Here is an 8,153-nt window from a genome sequence, read left to right on the forward strand (position 1 = left end):
TCGATGATGCCACGGAGCTTCGACCAATCACAGGCGGCGGCGAGACTCGCAATGCCGGCCGAGGCGCCTGTTGCTCGTTTTCGGCAAAATAGTTGTTTTTCCTAAAGGTGCATTGCAGGTTTCGCTGCAATGCATCTTTTCATAAAACTTCCCGTCGAGCCTCACAAACTTCGCCAACATCAGCCAAACTTCACAGGTTCGAACACTGAATAATCAAGATTGGGTCACTTCAATGATTTAAGCAGGTGAGGGCACATTGTTTTTATATAAATTTTAAATTCTCTCCCATGGAGTTTCACATAGCACATTAAAGTGGTTCTTGAACCCAGGATGTTTATGGGAATAAAACAAAACTTCTCGCACTGCGAGATGGACTCCCAGGTTATATGGACGAAGTGATTTAAGCCTATATTGAAGCGTTGCACTACAGTAAATGTTTAAAGGTCGATTCCCATTCAGTGACGCTGCCACTCAGCAGCCAACGCAACAGATGGCGCTAGTTAATGTCCCAAATTCCTGGACATGACTCGGAACAATACTGCGCTAATTGGAGAAGCGTAGCACCTAAGCTTAATATTTTTAATACTTGGTGCTTTTTTCTGAAACACCCTGTATACGCATGAAACGACACTCTGCGGTTAACATGTTCCGGAATACAACAAAGTACTACAGTGCATTTTACATAGCAAACATTTCGTCACATACATGTACACATTACACACGTAAGCAGCATACGCACACGGCACTTCGTATGTTATTACAATTAATGTACAAATGTTAGTATAATAATGAATGAGATCTTTTACCTGCTAACGTCACGTAGGGCGTGATCTTTTTACGAGCTGGCAGCTGGACAGTAATCACTCGTATACTACCTGCAGGCATCAAGTATGCCAGAACGAGACCCCCGCTACGAATGAACTAAAGAAGCTAGAGGTGTGTCAATATTCGAAAATTTCGGATAGCATTCTATTCGATTCGGTACTCGAATCGAATAGCAGACATTCGAAATACCGCATGTTTTAACAGCGAAGCTGTTTAGCAAATCGTTCCCTGTCCAACGAACCAAAAAACTATCGTCACCATGAACGGGTATGTGCCACAGAAATTGGGCAAATCCCACTACTCACCACTGGTCCATTAAAAATGAAGAAGGCAACAGTTAGCCCAACGCTGCGAAGCGACGGCGGCGAGCCGAAGATCCTGAGTACGTACAACGAGAGAATACTAGCTAACGGGAAAGGCAGCGGCGGCTGCGGGAAGACCCGAAGCGATGGAAGGCCTACACCAACGATGACGTGCCCGTAGATATGTGAAAGGGGCAAACGCTTGGTTTCGGCGCGAGTTTCTGTTTCTGGAGTTCGGACATCCATGTCGTCCGTAACCGTCTGTGGTTTAAAGGGGTCATGAACCACTTTTCCAAGTAATGATCTAATGGCCTCAGTATCGGAGTGTACTGCCTCCCGAATCGATTGCCGCAAAAATTTCTCGAATCCGTCAAGAATGAGCGGAGTTACGGGGGTTTGGCGCACGCTCCCAGCGCTTTCTCTCTTTTCTCGTGCCGACGAGCGCACTGGAAGCTAGACAGGGAGGGATGGCATGGGGGAAAGAAGTTACGCCAGCGCGCGTCATGAAACGCGATCGCTCTCCCGCTGTGATTCGCTTGCGCGAGTGCGGCGCCGGCAAGTGGCGGCATTCCGCGGCAAGAAGCGCATCTGATCCGAACGCCGCTCTCGATTTACGTCGGCTATCGGCCAATAAGCATGCTATGTCTTTGCGACGTACAGCGGACAGACGCCCCGCCCACCGACGAGAGTGAGAACCGGCCTCTGTTTGAAAAGAGGGTGCCTGGGGAAACGGCAACTTCGCGCTCCGCTTGTGGCCATTACGCGGCGCGCACGACTGTAATATTTGGCAGAGCAGTTCATAGCCGTGTCAGCTTTCCGCAGGATGTGTTTTTTCAATCAGCCCAAGGGGTGCTTCATGACCCCTTTAACTCGAAACTCTCTGCGCTGAGAATCACCGTAGAAATAACCTAGCATCACCTAACTAAAGCCTAGCAACGACCTTGAAACAACCTGCATCACCTATCTAAGGCCCAGAAGAACCTGAAGCAACCAGATTAGTCTATGGCGAGTCATCAGCGTCTTGGAGAAAACGACGAAGTTGCGCCTCAGATGCTCCGCACGTTCGATAATAATATCAGGGGTTTAACGTCCCAAAACCATGATATGATTATGAGAGACGCCGTAGTGGAGGGCTCCGGAAATTTCGACCACCTGGGGTTCTTTAACGTGCACCTAAATCTAAGTACACGGGCCTCAAACATTTTCGCCTCCATCGAAAATGCAGCCGCCGCGGCCGGGATTCGATCCCGCGACCTTCGGGTCAGCAGTTGAGCGCCATAACCACTAGAGCACCGCGGCGGGGCTCTCCGCACGTTCGAGCCTAGCGCGAAAGAGGAGGCCCGCAAGAAGACAGCATCTGTGGTTGCCCATCGCAGAGCAAGCATCAATAAAATATGTGTGAAAGCGAACGCCTCACGTCTTCCCACAAGTCTTCAGAAATGTCCAGTTTCGCTGTTTCAAGCTTTGCGCGGCTTAGTGCAAGCTTCGCGATTTTTTTCCGAATAGTTTTCGAATAATCAGCACCGACGGGAACACCCGAAAACAATGAAACTCTGGAACAGCCGAAGGCCATTTTTCGTCTTTAATCACTGAATTACCAATACGCACGCAGCCCAACATTTTGCGAGATTACCTATGCTAAATTGATTACCGGATGAAGGAGTTTTTTTTTGCTTCTTAAAACTCCACCACTACTCTATTTTTACTATGCTGCATCGCATTAATCAGTTCCTGTCTTCGTCTTGTAATAACTGACGTTGGGGACTACGGCTGCGCTCAGCTTCACTGTAGACAACAGACGCGTAAATTGTTTGCGTAAATTGTTCTTGCAAATGCAGCTTTCAATACCGACTCTTTCGGTGCAGAGGCCCATGTTGTAATGTCAGATTTATCAGTTTTATGACAGATTTAGCTGAAGGCGTGGTGTCTCAATTTATTAGAAGCAAGCGACTAAGTATCACCATGATTACGGTAGTAACTGCTGTATTTAAACCTACAGTTGCGAAATATTTCAAGGCTCTGGTCGCTGCTGTATACGAGCTTACCTCGGTATCCATAACCGAGGTATTAGGGTCGGTTAAAAGTAACCGTAATGTTGTTTGGTGAAAGTGTGTGAATATTTGTTTAAATTAAAATGTTGTAGAGTGTAGGACTTTTGAAAATGGTTGTCTTACTATTGGAAAACTATCCCTAGAGTATTCTATTAGGATTAGATTCGGTATCATCACTATTCGTATTCGATTTGGTTTCAAAACTCACTATTCGCACACCTCTAAAAGAAGGGGAATTTTTAAGGGCTCGTTTGTCTTTGTTAGACACAACGTGGCATCAACTCGGCCATAACGAGAATCCCGCTACGAATGAACGAAAGAAAGGGAATTTTTAAGGGCTCGTATTTCTTGTTAAACACAACATTGTCTAACAAAGAAAAACGAGGCCTGCGAAACTCCCACTTCTTTCGTCCGTAGCGAAAATTGTAGCACTTGTTTTACATAACTAAAGTTACACCCTTTGAGTCTTCGGCTATGCGTGTAGTATTTGTCTTGTTATCGTTTAGTCCGGCTAGTGCTTGTCGCTATTCAGTGTTATAACATAGGCCATGCTTGTAGTTCCGTCATGGCCTACAAGTTCACATTAGACTAACTTGCGTAGTATTGTGTTCTACATAAGATCAATGCAGTAAAAAAGGTGTGGCATTTTACATATTGTACAAAAGACGTGCTTTCGTAATAGTGCGAGCCTGTAAGCTGGCAAAAAGTGTATCTTTAAAGAAACATGCTGATACGTTTAGGACGATTGCAATAAATATGACGCATTTTCAGAGTTCCGAATAATCGTATGGTTTGCGTGGTCATTTCGACAGTCATCAAGAACTTTATTGACAAGTCCTGAGGAGTTTAAGCCGCCGGGGAATCCACGAGGGACACCCTGGCAGCCGCTACCATAGGCGACGCCCGAGTCGGGGCGGGAACGTGGTGGCGTTCCGCCAGTTCTTGGGCCCTCCGGACTGTCTTGAGTTTGGGGTGGAGCTCGGAGCTACTGAGTGCCTCTTCCCAGTCGGACTAACTGGTGACTGCTCCCCGAGGTAACGCCAGACATTGCCAGAGCATGTGCGAGAGTGAACAATAAAATTTCTGTGCAATCTGGGCATTGTGGAGTGATGTCCGAGTTGTAATGACCGAGTAGGCAACGTGATGGGTACGATCTCGTTTGTAGCATGCGAAAGGCTACCGCTTGCGCGCGTTCAAGCTTTGTGTGTGCTAGGGGAATTGGCTTCTGTTGTTACGATAGTGAGAGGTGATTTCGTGGAAGGCGAGTAAGGGGTCGTTAAACTAAACTGTATGTCTGGACCCAGCTCTTCGGTGGCTGGTTGATCGTCGCGGCGGGTGAGTTCTCGCGCTCGGTCATGAGTGGACGTCTTTGCTCATGTGGGCAGGGAACCAAGAGAGGCATTGCCAGCACATGTGGTTGCGTGGTTGTAAAATTTGGGCTGCCTCACGCGCGATATTGCCGGTTTCGTAAGCCGGAATGGCGGCGCGTGAGTCTGTGAAGACGGTGGTGTGCGAGGGATCGATCATCGCTAAAGCTATGGCGACCTGCTCGGCTATGGCGCTCGTTGCTAGTCTCACAGAGACGGCTGAGCGTAGGGCTCCATCGCCATCTACTACCGCGAGTGCAACGGTGGAGGAGTTACCGTATTGCGCCGTATCGACGAGTACGGAAGAGTCGCGATTCGCGGCGGTGCGGTCGAGGATCGCGCGAGCCCGGAGCAGGCGTCTGCCCTTGTTGGGTTGGGTGGACGTTTCGTGGGAATGGGGTTACCATGTAGGTATCTCAGACATCTCTCGGGAGGGTTACTGAGCGTTCAAGGCAGGGGTGTGGGGGGGACATGCCGGCCTCGTTTAAAATTTGACGGCCTGCCTTGGAGGAGGAGAGGCGGACCATTTGGGCCGTAGTCTCGGCCTCGATGAATTCGTCGATGTCGTTGTGCATGCATAGTTGGTCGATTCGGGAGATACTCGTGTTTTGGGGTAGGCTGAGGACTTGTTTAATGCTTTTGCGCATGAGTTTCGTCTTTTCCACCTTTATCCAGTTGTGGGCAGAGGCGACGTAATTGATGTGGCTAATTAGGAACGTTTCCACTGTCTTGGTTAATTATACCCGCTCTGCTTGTGTGCCAATTAGCACGATTTCAGCAACGTTGTTTCGAGGTGCAAAAATAGTGCTTTAGCTTTATTGTTAAAAAAATTCGGCAGATCCCACGCCTTGTGGGAATCTGTTTCATGCGAAGCAGTCAGCGAGTAGTTGTCTATGCTGCATTTTTTGGCTTTGAGCCAAGTGTTACGAGGTGGATCGACGTGTTGTTGTAAGTGTAGTAGTTGTGTGCTTATCGTGGGCTTACCAGGCACGTCGTCTACACTGGCGTTCACAGGGTAGCTTAAAGTCGGACGTAACGTCAGCACTCACGTTAGGGCACAGACGTCAGTATTATCGAAACGGAGTGCACATTACAGTGCCATACGTAACTTTCGTTAGCGTATTCCTCTGTAGTCGGGCAACGATTGAATATAGCTTGCTGAATCATAGATAGAATTGTAATCTTTATTAAGCTGATATAAAAGCGAAGCCATCCCTGGAACCTCAACTGACGGTAACCCTACATGATGCCTGTATCATAGGAGTAGATATGTAATGTTTGTTGTTTCGTTATAAAATTAAATAACCAGCACTTCAACCACAATTGACGTTGCACCGACATAACGGGTGCGTGTTCTCTGAATCAGAATAAAGTTCATTCAACAACGCCAGCATAGGGTCTTTTTCCAAAGCACTTTCTAGATCTGGCGTGGCTCTGTGGCAGAATACCTGATCACCACGCAGAATTCTGGGGCCCGATTCCTGCTGGGAGCTTAATTTTTATTTGCATTCGTCTGGTCAACGCGGCCGATGTCGGTTTTTAACGCCTTACTTATATTTAGGTGCATGGTAAACAACCCCAAGAGGTCGAAATTTTCGCAGCCCTCCACTGTGGTGTCCTTCATAAATGCTGGCCAAGTTTGTTTTGAACATGAGTGAACTCAACCTTTGAATTGGGTAGTCAGTTTAGTACATGGTTCTACTCAATGCTGGAATTGTGCAAGGTCAGTTTTGGCGTTAGGCACGTCCATTTTGGAAGTGGGACAAGGTAGCGTCGAGAAGGTCCTCACTGAATTGTAGGCAGGGGCTAAGCCAATTATGACCAGATTCCAGCTAGACTTCCAAATTCGTCCATTCATTTTTGGGTGGACCTAAAAATGCCCAGTATGCCAAACCATGCATTGCCAATGTTATCCTGCTGGGACATTGCCAAACTGCGCATTGCTTGTTGCGTTGACATGCAATCCATTCCCCCGGTGAGTCCAGTTGAAGCCCCGTATTATTTCCCGATATCTGCGACATCTGATAGAGCGCGCTCCAAAGGATCTTAATGGACTTTTTCCATCCATTGTTATAGACGCGAAATCTTGACAGGTAGGATATGTAGTGAAGAGTTCGACGAAAGTTCGACTGGTCAGGTAACATTAGGATGAAGTTGCGGTCACTAACCAAGTCAAGGCGAAAACGCACGAGGGACGTTTACGGGCTTGTACGGGTTCCTTGATCACGCTAAAGCAGGCAGAAGACGTCTTATACTAAAATATGACTTAGAGAATTGGTGTCGTCAGCGGACAGATTTCCATTGTTCCTGTTGGCGGTGTTGTCGACTGAATAAAAAATTTAGAAGTATTCTAGTTGCTAGATTTTTCTCCTTAGCTGTTGTATTGGAGTCATCCAAATCGATGCGGTGACCGCGAATGTCTGCATGCTCAGCCAGGACGTTCGATGCTTTCTTGTTGCCGATTTCTCTCTGACGCTCCTTCAATATCCTCCTGAACTTGCCAGTTTCGACGATGTAGCTGCAGTCTGCACATGGTACTTTGTCGACAAAAGGGAATTCTCGCTATTTATCGGATCCCCGACGTTAGCAAGCTGATTTTTCAGTTTGTTGAACGGTACGCGTGGATTGTGGATGTCGTATGTAAACATGCGGTTTAGAGCTTCGCTCACACCTGGAACGGACGGAACACCGGTGCGCCCTGCAGAAGGCCTGCTTTGAGACGGCTTTCGATAAAACGAGAGATAAAACAGCGGAAGGCTTCTGGCAAGCCTGATGGCATGAATAGCCGGTATGAGTCCTTCCGGGCGCCGAACGAGAGTCTGTTCCTGTTCACTCACGCAGACGTGGAGGATGGAAAGGATGTTATCCAACTTGTATTCTGCAGTGAACTGTTTATATGGTGTTGAGAAGATTCAGGAGACTTGTTGCGTCTTACACTTGTATAATGCTGAAGCAGTCGTCTACATAACGGACGAAAATATTTGGTGTGGGCGCAAAGTAAGTATTAGGTGAGGGCGCAAAGTCTGTTCCCAAATTGCCGGTAGTCATGGAATGGAAGATCCCATGGCAATTACGACCGTTTGCTGACATAACCGTTTCCTGTAGGAGGACTATGTGTTGTTCAAGCACATCTCAAGCTCCCTTACCTGTTCACTTAGCCATTCCCGATTAAGTAATTTCCTGCAGTAAAAGAGCTCAATGTGGTAATTTTCAACATGACTGTTATCGCAAGATTGGTCCTGTAATGCAAGGTTTTTGGCTTGCAATTCCAAGGAGTTTTGTTAAGCCACCGTATAGCATGATTTCTCCTTATAGAAGCAATGGTGTGGTTTTGTCTTTCCACTGTAGAAATATGCGTGCTCGTCTCCTTCGCAGGATCCGGAGAGTAGCAGAATTCGCGATGTGTCCTGCGCTGCCCAGGGGTTCAGCTGTTTCGACAATGCTTCGCAGCGGCTCGGTTACCCATACCAGCGTACTTGGTGTCTTCTCCATCTGGTACTCTGGGGTTCTGTCGATCAAGTGTTCTGCACGACCGAGCGTGCTTTTCTGCGAGTTGCGTTCTCACCGCAATCGAGATGTTCAACCATTGCAGTAACGGTGGACCAAGA

At 47.6% G+C, this 8,153-nt stretch overlaps 1 long non-coding RNA gene across 1 annotated transcript in view; it reads left to right on the forward strand.

The window, feature by feature from the left end:
• Positions 1 to 4,088: 4,088 nt before the first annotated feature.
• Positions 4,089 to 8,153, forward strand: part of LOC119387846 (uncharacterized) — a 5,300-nt gene continuing 1,235 nt past the window's right edge. Inside the window, exons 1-2 of the long non-coding RNA XR_005182572.2 lie at positions 4,089 to 4,212; positions 7,921 to 8,153. The exon at positions 7,921 to 8,153 is cut by the window's right edge and continues 30 nt beyond it. This is a non-coding gene — a long non-coding RNA (uncharacterized LOC119387846). The remainder of the gene's footprint in view (positions 4,213 to 7,920) is intronic.

The sequence above is a fragment of the Rhipicephalus sanguineus genome, chromosome 1, assembly GCF_013339695.2.
Source record: "Rhipicephalus sanguineus isolate Rsan-2018 chromosome 1, BIME_Rsan_1.4, whole genome shotgun sequence".
In the NCBI taxonomy this organism is placed as follows: domain Eukaryota; kingdom Metazoa; phylum Arthropoda; class Arachnida; order Ixodida; family Ixodidae; genus Rhipicephalus; species Rhipicephalus sanguineus.